The sequence below is a fragment of the Falco rusticolus genome, chromosome 2 (assembly GCF_015220075.1).
Source record: "Falco rusticolus isolate bFalRus1 chromosome 2, bFalRus1.pri, whole genome shotgun sequence".
NCBI classification, from domain to species: domain Eukaryota; kingdom Metazoa; phylum Chordata; class Aves; order Falconiformes; family Falconidae; genus Falco; species Falco rusticolus.
The window spans coordinates 68,761,079-68,775,340 of NC_051188.1; positions in this window are offsets into that span (position 1 = coordinate 68,761,079).

Sequence of the window (14,262 nt, forward strand, 5' to 3'; positions counted from 1 at the left end):
AGCATATGCTGACCTGTCTCAGAAAAGTAAAACCAAATATCTACAGAGTAACAGTGCATTTTCCAGATAGCTTAATGTCCTCAGGATTAACAATTCTAACCAACTTCCTTCAGAAGAGCTCTGTCCTGCCTGTCTTTTTACCCAGAAAATGTCCAGATCACAGGACTTTAAGTTAAAACAGTATATCTGGAGCTGCAGAAGTCTGGTTTAAAATGACTCGGGGATAAAAATGCAATTGAACAAGTATTCTTTTAGGAGCTGTCTGCTGAGGAGGCCATGTCACTTTGTGGTCAGTTATTACTGAGTATTTATAAACAGAAATATGCAAGTCTAGCAGCTATATATATAGAAAGACTCTTTTAGGGAAGCTGGTGTCATTCTGTGGTTTCACTGTGCTGATGATTCATTTATACAGCTCAAGATGCTGGAGCATAGCTGTGAAATTCCTAACCTGAAGACCAGGCTATTCCCCATATGTCTCACTCGTTGCTCATCTCACTAGATGGCTGTTTCCCACACCAGGGCTACATGCAGCTGCCTTGCCACATTTGGGTGGATTTTGCTGTCCTAGGACATCCAATAAAATAAACAAAATCTCAAGTAATATTTAAAATTCTGGCAGTTCCTTGCAACAGAGGCTTTCAAAAGGTCTCCACAAGCAAGGTGTGTCTGTTCATTATCCCTGTTCCAAGGGGAAATGGAAATTCAGGCATCATAGAGCAAGGATAAAACCATTTCTGTAAGGGACAGTTAAGATGTCAGATTTTTCTAGCAACTCCCCGGTTCTACTGTCAGTTCTAGAGAAACTCATCCAAGTGCCTCTGTGATGTTTGGCATCCAGGAGCTGCACTCACATGGACTTTGCTGTTTATTCTGTAATTCAGTTTAGCTGAGCCAGCTTCACGCTATTGAAAATATTGAAATATTGAAAATATTGAAAATTTCTCTGGTTCACATAAGAGTGAAGTGGCGAGGCATTAAGAAATATTGAATTTTGAAAGCTGACTGGCAAGCAGATGCAGAGTAAACCACAACTATTGCACCAACGCATGTTTTCGGGCTTATTGATATAGGCAAACCTGGTTTTAGTAATTTATAATGTCCCTGTACACAATTCCCAGGTGGGCTCTTAGGGAGCACAGAAATGGAGAGGGAAGAAAAGAAGCTATCCAGCTCTGATAATCACCAAATAGATGGGACAGAAAGAGAACACTAAAGAAAGGAATTAGCTCAGTGTACAACAGATGCCAAGAATACAGGGATTTACATGTGTATCCAGAGAAATAAGCGCTGTCATACACCAGCTGTATACAACTGACGGGAGAAACAGGAGAAGGAGGTGGGCCAAGAGACATACACGCTGTCATGAGGGAGTGCTTGTTTGGCCAGATCAGCAGCAGCTTGGCTACAGACTGCCTCCTCGCTCTGGGCTCCTGGGACTTTCACAGACCCTTTCACTGCAAAAGAAACCAGGCAGGCTGCGAAGAATAATTGCCCTGCCAGGAGCTGGAAGGGGCAGGGAGGAGGAGACTTTCATTGTGTAAATCAACAGGCTGCAAGGGACAAAGTAATGGCTAGAAAGGCCCAGAGACAGCAGTAATGAGGCCAGAAGTGACTTCAAGCAACAAACCCTCACTACAAATGGAGCTTGGGGTGATCAAGGAGGACTCTCCCTGCGTCAGTCACCCGTGATGTAAACATCACACCCACATTTGCAATACGTGTCTGGGACCCTGGAAGGTGTTTGCCGTGCCCGCTAGCGCTGCGTGCAGACTGCCAGCAGCAGGCTAGATTGTCTGTGCACAGACACACAGCCATAGACCCATGAAATAAAGAAACAATTTCTAAAAAAGTGGGATTTTCTGGCTTTTTAAGGTAGAAAACCATCCCTGGGCACAGTCTACATGACATATGATGCAATGTGGACAAGCAGTGAAAGAGGATTGCTGCAAAGCTGAGTTTGTTGGAAGTTGTAAAGTGCTGACTCTGTCCCTATACACTGAACTGGAGAGGGTAACCCGAATGCTAGTGACAGTCTCACCATCACCACATCCCAATGCCTCTAAAATTACGATAAAAGTGAAAAAAATTTCTTACTGCCCTTCCCTCTACCATGGATAAAATTATGTATAAATGTGCTGAATTTTGTTCATGGCATGTCAAACAGCGGCATCACCAGTGCAAAGCCTCAGAAGCTGATAACTACACGCTGCAAGTGCAAGCAGTAGGACCACTGCTGAAGTGCAAGCCCAGGGGTGTACGTACTTCTTTGCGAATCTGCAGACGATGACTGACAGGGCAGGTGGATCACAACTTGCAGCTCAGCCTGAGCATTTCCCCAAGCTACCAGCCACCCCCACTGCTCAGATGGAGTAAGCCTACAGCAGACCTCATCTCCCACGCCTCAGTGTAGGGCTTTAGGTAAAGCTGCGGCACTGATGGTCACTCACGGTGTCAGGGCTGACACATGGGGCTGGCTGAGGACTAACAATGCCAAGGGAAATAGCCAGCAGACGTTCCCCACAGCTATGCCGTCTTCTCAGACCGCAGGCAGTGAGTCCATAGGGGCACTAGGGTTAGAGAAAAAAGCAAATCTGAGACTGCAGAGTAGCTTTTTTTTCCCCCTCCGCTTCCAAAATCACAGTGCTCGTTTACAATCATGATCAGTCTTTTTATATATGAAGCAACATAAAGTGCTCTGTATTCTTGCACGTGAAAAGCGTAGAGTGAATTAAAAACAACAGTGGTTAGAAAAAGCCCACGGTAACAGGAGACAGGGGAGGAACTGTGTCCAGTTGCGGAGCCTGAAGTCATATGGAGTTACCTGAGCCACAACAGTGACAACGTGAGATTTCTGAATCAGTTACGGTGCTTGGTTTAAGCAGCCAACCCAGCAAACAGGGAGTTCCAGAAGCAAAGAGAAAAACAGATGACAAGATTTTTGTTCATAGTTACCTTCTTGTTAGCTGAACTTAAATTTAATTGATAAAAAGTAAATTCATAACTATGAAAAAGAGCGAAAAATATGTGTCCTATGACTAGGGAAAAATTTGAGCTGGTATGGATCATACATTACTGCAGGTGTACTGGGAGGTAATATTAACCATTCATCTTTTATTACATGTTCCTGACTGAAATCTTTGTCTCACCCGGGAGATTAAGTCATTTGTTTAATGCAGGCAGTAAATCTTCTAATTTATCTGAGTTTTAATATTCTTCTGACACATTTCACACACTTGTTTTAAGAAGCAGGAGTTTGAGATACGCTTAGTGGATATAGTTACCCAAGGTATTTCTTTCCTACTCCACTACCTCAATATGTAATTCATTATCACCACAGGGTTTGTGGGGGGCTGGTGTGGAGGGCACTGTGCAAAACATACGGAAGGGCATATGGTATAGAAATAAAGACACCAACGTTTCATTTGTACTTGGCATCCTTCCCTGGTACTTGCCCTGTGTTTAATGTCACGATGGTCAGCAATTCTGACTGGTATTAAGAGTTACTTGAGAAAAAATAAAATAGCCTTGTTCTGGATCAGTGATATAATGGAAGAGGGGATTACAAATAAACAAATAACAAATAAATAGATGCAACAGATACTGCTTCTCAGTGGTGTGTAGGTGCGTGTGTAAATCTGAAAACAGGAATTAGGAGAAATCAATTCAGTTTAGAAGCAAAATAGTCCCAACATCACCATTGTCTTCCTAAAGAAGAAATGCAAGAGCAACCTAAGTGCTGCTGCAAGACCACATTTGCTTGCAGTAAAGATGAGATAGGCTTAGTCTTTCTTTTCATCTTCTATTTATCTGTCCAGTTCATGCAGATAGACTGTGAAGCACTGAAGAAAATAAGATTTTACACCATTTATTCAGGTTAATGAACACATTTGTTTTCATAAAAACAGCTACCATCGGCTGAGCTTGGAGGGTTCTGTTATATTCATAATGGCTGACGATGTGAAACAGGAGTACAAATACACATGGGGCAGCAAACTAATCTTAGGAGGATTTCAGCCTTCAAATGCATTGAGCTAAGCCCTTCTCCAGCACATGATGTTCTGTGCCAGCTGAAAAGGGAACTCATCATTTCAGCAACTGGTTTTCAAAGACTTTACAAGAATTTTACACAGGATGAGAAGTCAAGACAATATTTATTTTTTAAAAAGAAAAGGCAGTGAGTTTAACAATAATATTGCTTTACTATGCAAATTGTCCTTAATCACAAGCTGGAAGGGCACTCATTCAGACTTAGTTAATTGGAAGTAAGCAGGACCCAGCGTAGGGGTTTACCATTTACAGGAAAATGTGGGTAATTTTAATGAAAAATTGCAAGAAAGTGGTGGAGTTTTCCTTCAGAACATCCCTGGATTGAGGGCTTCCTTGCCAACAAAACAACAAAACAAGATCCCTTTGGGGCTTTTTGGTTGTAGCTTCCAGACCTGTTATCTCAGGGGCATTTGTTTCACTGGGGACTCAGCAAAGCCCTGCATTTAGTTTAAGGAAAGTTCGTCAGACCTGATCTTCTCACAAGTGCTGAGCCATTCCCCTTGTCTTTACAAAAGCTGAAAGATCTCAGGACATTTACAAGTTACTATTTTGATTAATGTACAAATTTTTGTGAATAGGCTTCCCAGGGACTGTGGTTTTGGCAGGATGTATGAATAATTGATACAGCTCTTGCCTTGATACCATAGTTACGGGAACAAAAGAAAAAATGGGGAACTGAATTTAACCATTTAATACCATAATGATATGGCAGCGTTGTTTGGAACCTTTAAACATTGTTGGCCCCCTTGAAGTTGCAGCTGGTCAGCTCTGCACAGCAAGGACATGGCACTCAGCAATAGGATGTCCTGCCACTGCTTAGTGGTTCAGAGCCACTGCCTGTTTCACAACATGTTTATAAAACTGGCCTGAGATGGGAGGGTTGCAATTACATGTCTCATAGAAGAGTCATTTTAAAGTTTAGAAGGATTTTAAAATATCCAAAACAAATGCTGGAGACACGAGATAATTAAGAAGGTGCATACTCCTTGGCACTCCAGTCGTAATTTTTAGACTTGCTAGAAACTCTCTTGTGATATGTAGACTGAGACAAAGAGAAAGAAAGAAAAAAAAAGAGAGACATATATGTATCCATACAAGGAGAAATGTAGAGGCTGCCACCTGCTGAGAGGAAAGGGTCGTATCCCAATTGCAGAAGTCCCCAGATGAAGGGTGGAAGTGGAAGCCCTGCAGTTTCTGTTCCTGCTCTGCTCCCTTTTCTTCACTGCCCTGTGCAGAGCGGAGCAGCACAGCTGGCTGCATGCGCCAGGGGACTCCGCAGTAATCCGGCCAAAACTGCTCCATCTAAACTGGCAAATGTTTGTGGAAATTCAAAATTATTTTACAGCAAAATACCAGCCAGAAATAACCATTAACAACACCCCTAACAGCATTTTAGTGAAGTGTATCTGTATAGTGAGAACCCGAGGACTACGTTAAAAAGTGTCTACTCTACTCTATGGCACTAAAAAATCTAGTGGCAGCAGTGCTGTGTCATTTTAGCCCAAAATCCATTAATCAGTTTGCTGATGATCCCATAAGCATCAGAGGCTGACAGCCTCCCGCAGGGCCCCTGCAGCCAGGCGCTCACAGGGCCATCAGTACTAGGATGCCACCCTCCCGAGTTTGCTCAGACAACTTGTCTTCTTTGTCTTGGGGTGAATTTACTTCTTCACTTCCCAGAATCAGTGCTATGAGAGAAGAGAATTATTTTTCTAGTATATCCTCAAATCATCAAATTACTCTTATTTCTGAAGGCTTGGTGGGACAGAGGAAAAGCCTGAAATGTTCTGGCACTGCAGTTTGCCAAAGGGAGATGATATACAGTGTTTTCTTAACAATGTAAGCAGCCACAGGTTTTAACACCCTACTTAAATGAGCGTTTCAAAACCTTGTAATGTTGTAATGAAGAAAAGTGCCTGGCAGAGCTGTTCCTTGAAGCTGCACTTTCTGAGAAGATGAAGAAACAGCACCTTGAGGAAAGGTTTCTGTCAATGTGCCAACTTTAATGTTTTTGTAAGAGCGGTTTTCATCAGAAGTTGATGCACAGGAAGAATAATGGACTAGAGAGGCTGTGCTTTCAACGGGACTTATGCCTGACTCAGGATCAGTCACAGATACATTCAGGTTGCTTTGGGTTCAGCTGTTTAGTATTCAATAAACAAAATGCTGGGTTTGTGAACCCTGCAGTATTTTATGCACATTATCGAGCCCCTTTCAGAAATGGATCCTTCTAAACAGGGGACAAGTCTACTTGCAGCAAAGTAGATGAAAATTCATCTGCACCCTGAGCCAAGTTCTGCTGTGCCTCTAAAGTGTTCTTGTCCACTCTCCTCCATACTCTTCACCTCTTTGCAGATCTCTGTCCTCCCAGCACCTGTATCAGTCATGCCCAGGGTGCAATAACCAGATCACATATTTAGATGGGGGACTTTATTATCTTTTGCTACTAAAAGAAGCTCTATTTTGTACAGAGACAAGTTACCTACTGATACAGCCATGGGAAAATGTAGGTCACAAGCAGAAGCAGGACCAGGATACAGATGGACAGTGCACAGAGTGGTACAAACGCAGGAGAGGCTCTTGCTACCTGTAAGGAATTCAGCTGTGTAATTCTCCACCTTTGCACCACTGCAGAGAGGCCTCTCAGTCACGTACCTGGTTTGTTCATGAAGGCTGCCCACAGCACAACCAGTAGCTCTCATGAGATTAAGATGTTTCCCAGGAATGTTTGGCCTTGGTCACAAGAGCCTCTCTTTACTTCTCTGCCCTGCAAATGCATGCTTCATTGTGTGCATATATACATCTATGTATATATGCACACTGCAGCCTACTCAGGAAACAGTTAACTCTTTCGCTAGTAAGAGGCTTTGTAAGCCAACAACAAAAAGTGTTCTGGACCTCTGGGACATCAGGACAAAAAGTGACACATATATGTATGGGAAAAAGCTTCTCTAAGAAACAAAGTAGTAGAAAACACCTCTGGATCTTCTAAAGACCCTATGACCCTTCATAGGTCATCGAGGCATGCAGCATTATGGAGGAATATCCATGACAGCTGGGGAGACCCTAAGAATGTCAGCAGTCACAGCAGGTCAGACTGAAAGCTCATGTATCTGGTCTTGACAGTAACCTGCAGTCGATGTTTGAGGAGACATAAGAACATAGCACATGCAGTGTGAATTTTCCCCCCTCTGTTTTCTGGCCATCAGCAATTAAGGTCTTTCAGAGCCTCCAGAAAGGCTAACAGCTCTAGATCCTAACAGCACCCGGCTTCCAGGAACCAGGAATACCCCCAGCCTTTAGCCCTGATCATATTGTCCAACTGCCAATTCTTCTTGTGCTATCAAGTACCTAACCATGCTGTGGGGGCTGCAGCTCCAGGTCCTCTGCCATTCTTGCTGCCCATGTGCATACATTTTGTAATCTTACACCCTGATCGAGGTAGGACAGCCAAAACCACACGTATGAGTAATAGGAACTCTAAAAGTTCTGTAACAATATTTTCTATTGTGCCCTTTATTCTCATCCTACAGTTGAATCCAGCACCGTGCAGCCCCAGAAGTCCGGCTGTGTCTAGTCACCAACAACTTCCCGTTTGCTACTTAGTGCTGGGCAAAGGCGCTTTATGGTGGCATTGCACATTCTCCTGTCATGCATCATCATCATCTACCAAGTGGGTTAGCAAACAACAGACAGCAAATTGGCAAAGAGCAAAGTCTACATGCAGGAGTTCTCACATTGGCAGACCATTGCAGCAAGCTTTTTCCACAGCCCAGGGCAAGTGGCTTTTGATGTAATGGAGGTCCTTCCCTGCCATGCCATCCCTCTGACCCTCATCATTGCGCCCCTGTGCCTGCTTTTGATTGACCTATCTCCAGAGGTAGGACTAGCTGATTGCTCGCATCTTTCTCATTACCTTCAGATTCAGCTGCTGTTTATATGCCCAACTGCAAAAACTGCATAGTATAACAAGTTTTTCCCCATGCAAGGAGTCAGAATTTGGCACCCATCTGCAGGAGCAGTGGAGTTTCAGGAATGGCACCAGAGGGCCCAAGATGTCCTGAGCTTTCTAGAGCACCATGCAGAACACGCACAGATTTCCTGAAAACATCCAGGATGGTGCTGGAGCAACACTTGATGGGACAGCTGACCAGAACACTCAGCACTTATCGGCAATCTGTCTTCATACGGGGCATAGTGAAATGAAACCTGTGGACACTGATTGCAGAACAAAATGTACTGTACGTGCACTACTCACGCAACCATATGGAGCTCCAACACAAATGTGGAGCTGAAAATGTAGATATGCCCCCGATGGCAACTTCATGTTAGAAACCAGTTCAGCCCTTACATCCATTTCATGCCAAACCTCATGCTTTGTGCTCTGGCTCATGACATTGTAGATCTCAGTTTTTCTAGGTGAGCAAGGTAGCCATAAGATACTGAGAGTTCGCTGTACGAAAAGCATCCTATTACTACTCAAGCAATAGGAAGACATGCTTGTGAAATAAGACCCTGTGACTGTGTTTACTTAGGCAACATCTCTGTGCAAGTATCCATTGATCTCCTGTCCCCGGGGGCCATCCCAGATTGCGTGTTGCCTGCCCTGTTCCGGAAGAATTGCCACACATCGAAAGGCTTCAGTTTGCTTCCTCTTTACAAATTTGATTTTGCTAAGTTTGCTGCTCACTTGGGAACAAAAAAACTCACCCTGGTTGAACTGGTCCAGTTCTCGACTGGAGAAGTCAGCAATGCTGGGAATGAGATGAGAGGAAAGCACCTGAGAACAATTAGAATTTGTTTCTTGAAATACAGCCTGGAAGATACCAGGCCAAATGACCATTAGAATCACTCATGTCTTAAAGTTTAATGTGGCCTGCTGATGTATATTTTCAAAATTTTTTCTGCAGTCCCTAGGAGTTCCCTGACACAGGGAATCCTGGCTCAGATTACTAAATACGACGTTCTGCACGACTAACATGACCTGCATGGTTTTTCTCCTAACTAATGACAAGGAATTTGTTCCACAGTGTGGAATGCTTCCAAGTTACATTTCTCCAATTTTGTTGGATGTGGTAAGTGTTTCCTTTTGATGGCCTCAGTCATCGCTGCCCCCCAAAAAAGTACTGAGAGCCATGACATGGGGGTCAATGTGAACGGCAGGCATGTCAACATTGCCCTAAATATGATCCAGAGCTCTTGTTAGCTAGGTTGGGTGGCAGCATGATGTGCTCAGCATAACAAGGTATCAAGGCAGAATGTTCGGGGCTTTTTACAAAAATTATACATCAAATTTCCTACACAATATTTCCTTCCAGCAGCTGGAGTCAAAGGAATATACTGTTCTATAATGATTCCTGCTGGTAGGGTTATGAATTTTGCATCAGTGGTTGTGCATCCATCCAAATCTAACTGTGTTAGGAACGCCAGTACAGCAGGGACAGCAGCTGCAGAAGTGGACACACAGTGCAATTTGTCACATCAGTATTTCACTTACCTCTCCTTCCAGCCCTGGCTCTTGACTTTTCTTCAGTTTCTTGGTTGGTTTTTTTTGTTTGTTTGCTTGTTTTTGTTTTTTTGTTTTTTTAATGTATGCTCCACTTTGTCAAGTTTGAGTATGTGGTATAAAATTAATGTTTTCTAACTTGTCTTGTACTGTTTTGGTCTGCTGACAGTTTTCTTTTCGTGAAAGATTTAATCAACATTTAAACAAAGAGAAGCCGTGCATCATTTTTGCCTGGCTCCAAAAATAACAGTTCCCTTCCCCATCTGTGATACATAATAAATATTCATTTTATCATGTATCCAGAGGTTTCTCAGGAGAACTAGAGACAAAAAACTTGAAATATTTCCCTGTTTGAATATTAAAGAATAACATACACTTTACATAAAATACAACCCTACTTATTTCAGAAAAAAAATAATCTAGGATTCATAAATGTTTTTACGCATCTTTTTTCTTCTACAAGGTTAGCAGTGTTCAGTTAAAAGTGCATTCTTCTTTCTCAGTTCATACAGTACAACTCAGTATCTACCAGAAGGACAGCTGGTCCCCATCTGTCTGTGCACGACACTTACACTGCTAACTTAACTAGCTCTGTTTTTAGCTGCTTGTTCCCTCCTCTCCTTTCGGATATCACACACTGTTCATTTCAAGGATGCCACATTTTCTTTAAATATGCCTCAAATACATCACTTCTTAAAAATAATTCCCAACAGTGATGGCATACACAAATTTCAACCCATCCATTTCATGAAGTCCCAACGCACCAGCATGGACTTGAGAGGGAAAATAAGTCCATTCGTGTATCTACATACACAACCTTATACATAAAGGTTAAGTAGAGATGACTCAATCAGAGACATTTGGCCTAAACAACCTCAAACCTGGGGAATGATGAAATCTGAATCTAATGCTGCCTCAGGGCTACCTGCCTCAGCAGTGCACCAGCCAAAGGGGGAAATCTCAGCCAACCACGGACAAATGGGTTTGCTCAAGTCCAGCTCTGGCTGTGCAGCCTAAAAAATTCAGATGTATTCTCTCAATGAGCAACAGTCTACGTCTCTAGACAGGGTTTATTTATGCAGCATTTTCATTTCCCTGCAATATCTTTTAAATATCATAAGTAAACTTAATATAAAGTTTCTTGCAATAAAAAAAAGCAATACAGAACTATAAAAAGTAAAGCAATATAAAAGGTGCAATGCAACTATGTGAAAAGCTACTGACATTTACACTTGTGCTATTTTAAGGTTAACTTGTGAAATTATACACTTGCATTTTCGGTACTTGAGAAATAACAGGCATGCTAGTTACTACACCTGGCGATCAGAGACTTAGGAGAGAACAAAATACGAGATCATTGTAGCTCAAGGGGACCCCTCTGGTAAATGACAGCTAAATGGACTACAAACTGTTTCAAATCGTGAAGAAATCCAACTGACCAATGCATTCTGCTGAAAGCAGAGAGGGTTAGCCAGTGTTTGGGTGCCATAGTACGCTACAAGCAGCACATTGACTCAATATGTCAAGAGCTTACAGGCTCCCATCAGGAAAATTAGGCACCGTGCCCTTCCAAACTGGATGGATTTAACACTCTGATCATATTCAGCTGAAGCAGACTGGAGCTTTTAATGTAGTGAAGTGAGAATTTTAATCTCTTAACAGATGAAGACAATGAAATGGGCTCCTAATACATTTAAATGATAGCATTTAGACAAAACCTTTGGGGTTTTGAAGTTTTTGGGGATTTTTTAAGGGACAGAAAGAAGAATCTAAAGGAGAAATTAAGAGGATGTCTCCAGTCTTACCCAATGTCTCTTTTAGAGGCTGCTCCCCACCAGATTCTGCAGGTGCTGCCCCACCAGTCTCAGACAGCTATGAAGGGAAAATAACGAGAAGCCACAAGGCAGTCTGCATGGCTAACCGCTCACCCTCTTGAAATTTTCTTCCACAATAAATCTTATAAACATACAATAAGGAGATGGCTACATTCCACCCAAGACTGTATGTTTTTAATGGACTGTATTTCTACTGGAAAGGGATTGTTCCGTTCTGTCCACTAGGAGTTTAACTGAAATAATCATCGAGCAGCAGTATAGCAGGGACCTCAAAGGTCCTTCCAGGAAAAGCCTCCTTACTTTAGGAAAACCACAACAGAAATCCCGAGTGCTAGAATTAACTGAATTGCTTTTTAACTGTGGGTAAATGAATTGTTTTTTCTTGGAGGCCTTTTTAGAATAGGCCTAAATCTTATGAATCTGAGAATAAATACAGTCATCATTAAAACTTTCCAAGATGCGATTCACAGCTTTTTCATACCTGCATGTTACAAACACTGCACACATTGATAACAAAATCACCAGCCCCAAGCAACTCTCAAGTCTCCATGGCCTGTGTGAAAACTCTTACTGTGAAATAGCAATTAAACTTTACCTGACATGTGAATGTCTCTAGACTGTGGGTTAAAGTTGGCTAGCTTAATGTGCTTATCGAAAAAAAGCAAAAAGAAAGGAGTGTGAAATATTTTTAACATGCAGAGTTGTCAAGATACTGCAAGAAGCAAAATTTGTGCATCGTGATTACAAGTACTTACATGCACAGCATCAATGTTATCCACCTGACAAAGACACACTTCAGTTTTTTATCTCTGACGCACTACAACCTCCAAAAAATATTTACTGACACTGCCTCTGCAAACTTGAGCTTTTTGAGCACCTCTGAGCACCTCCCAACCTGTTCTCATTGCACAGAACTCCCACAGGAACCTGTCCTGTGTACCAGTAAGCACCCAGCATCCGTGCTGAGAGGTACAAGTTCAGCCCAGATCTTACTGGAAGGAAACTGGATGCACTTTTCTAATGGTCACCTCTTCACATGAATGGTGTTTCTTGGAGTGAGATTAGAACTTGCAAAATGGACTTGCTTAATAGTACTGTATTTCAAATCCAAAAGGAACTTCTAGACTTTTGCATTTGGTGTTTGAGAAATGTCAGCACAGACAACACTTTCCAGAGTCAGTAGTGAAGATGGCTATTACAAAACTTCATTAGTCAAGCCTCAGAGTTACCACAGTCAGCTTGAAACCTAGTCACGTACGTGAAATTATAGCATTTGCTGATACACATTTTGCGAACAGATGGCCAATTTAGACGCAAGATTTGGATTTGGCCTGTTCAAAACCTATTAGAATCACAGAAATATAGAATCATTTAGGTTGGAAAAGATCCTTAAGATCATTGAGTCCAACTTTAAATCTAACACTGCCAATTCTACCACTAAACCATGTCCCTAAGCACCATGTCTGCATGTCTGATGCTGAGCAAATGCCCCAGCTGCAGTTCACTCAGAAGGGTCCGCCCGGTTCTGCAGCGCTTATGTCTGCTGGCATTTGCAAGGTGCCTGCCAAGACAATGCTGCATGTAAACATTCAGTCTCCAGCTGGTATGTCTTTGACCTGGATTTGGAAGAGTGACCACAATGTGAAATTCATCAATAAAATCAAAGACATCAATATTTACATTATCTGGTCCCTCTAGTCTCTGTTTCTTGGGGGGAAAAAAATGTTCCCGTGAGGAAGGGTTTGAACACAGGCTGGTATTTCACCTATAGAGTAGCAAAACTCCCACAGACAAGAGGGAAATGTATTCTGCAGCTTCATCCCTTCATGCAAATACTCTATTATTTGCACAAATTTCCATAGAAGTTTGATCCAAAGCTAGAGTGTCTGCCCATCTTGGGACAGTTTGCACTGAGATACATGCACAGTTACACACTGCAGTGCAGAAATGCAATCCCAGTACCACACAGTTGCATCTTTGCTAGAAGTAGCAATAGATGAATCCACTGAAAAAATCTCCGGTCTTGCTTCAACTCAGTACATTGCAAGACAAACATTGCTTTGGGCAGAAACAGGAGTACGATAGCTACTTCAGAAAGGAAGGCCAGACAGCAGAAAAAATGGAGCAGAGAAAAAGAAGGAGGGGATGGGACCAATAATGCCTCCAGGTAAGACTGAAATCACAGCTGCTGCAAGAATACAAGCCTCTCAAACTCCTGAGAAGTTAACAAGTCCTGCAGGCCATAAAGGCATGGTTGCCAGAGGGAAGAAAGCTGCTTCTCCTGCATCAGATGCAGCCAAGTGTGGGATGATCCTAAACGACAGGTCTCATTGAGCAGTGGGATCTGCTGCAGGGAGCTTCCCCAGCTGGTGGCACCCAGCTTGGCAAGCCCCAAGGTGCAGCACCACGTGTAAAGCCTCCCCAGCCTTGGTGTTCTCCAGCTTAGGGGGCACAGCTGTGGGCAGCATCCAACCCCAGTTCTGCAGGCATGCGGTCCCTGGGGTCTCTGCTTCCTCTCCTAGAGGTGTCGAGATTGGAACCTGAGCTCCTGTATATTTGGTCTTACCATGCAAACATCTCCTAGACACCGGGACACATCTTCCTCCACTCAGTGCTGTTATCACAAAGGAATGGCAAGAAGATCTAGGAACCATTTTGGCCATTTCAGCAATAGGAAGGAGAACATGATGCTCTCCGTGACTAGAAATAAAACTGAAAACGTAAGGGTTGGTTCTGTTTATAGAAGTGAGGCAAAAAGAGACCGACAGATTCACTTTGTTTATTTTCATGACCTCTTGCTCTTCTTCCTACTCTCTGTGGTGGAGCTGGCAGGGGGAAGAGGCACAGCATGGCTCACTACAGCCAGCCCTC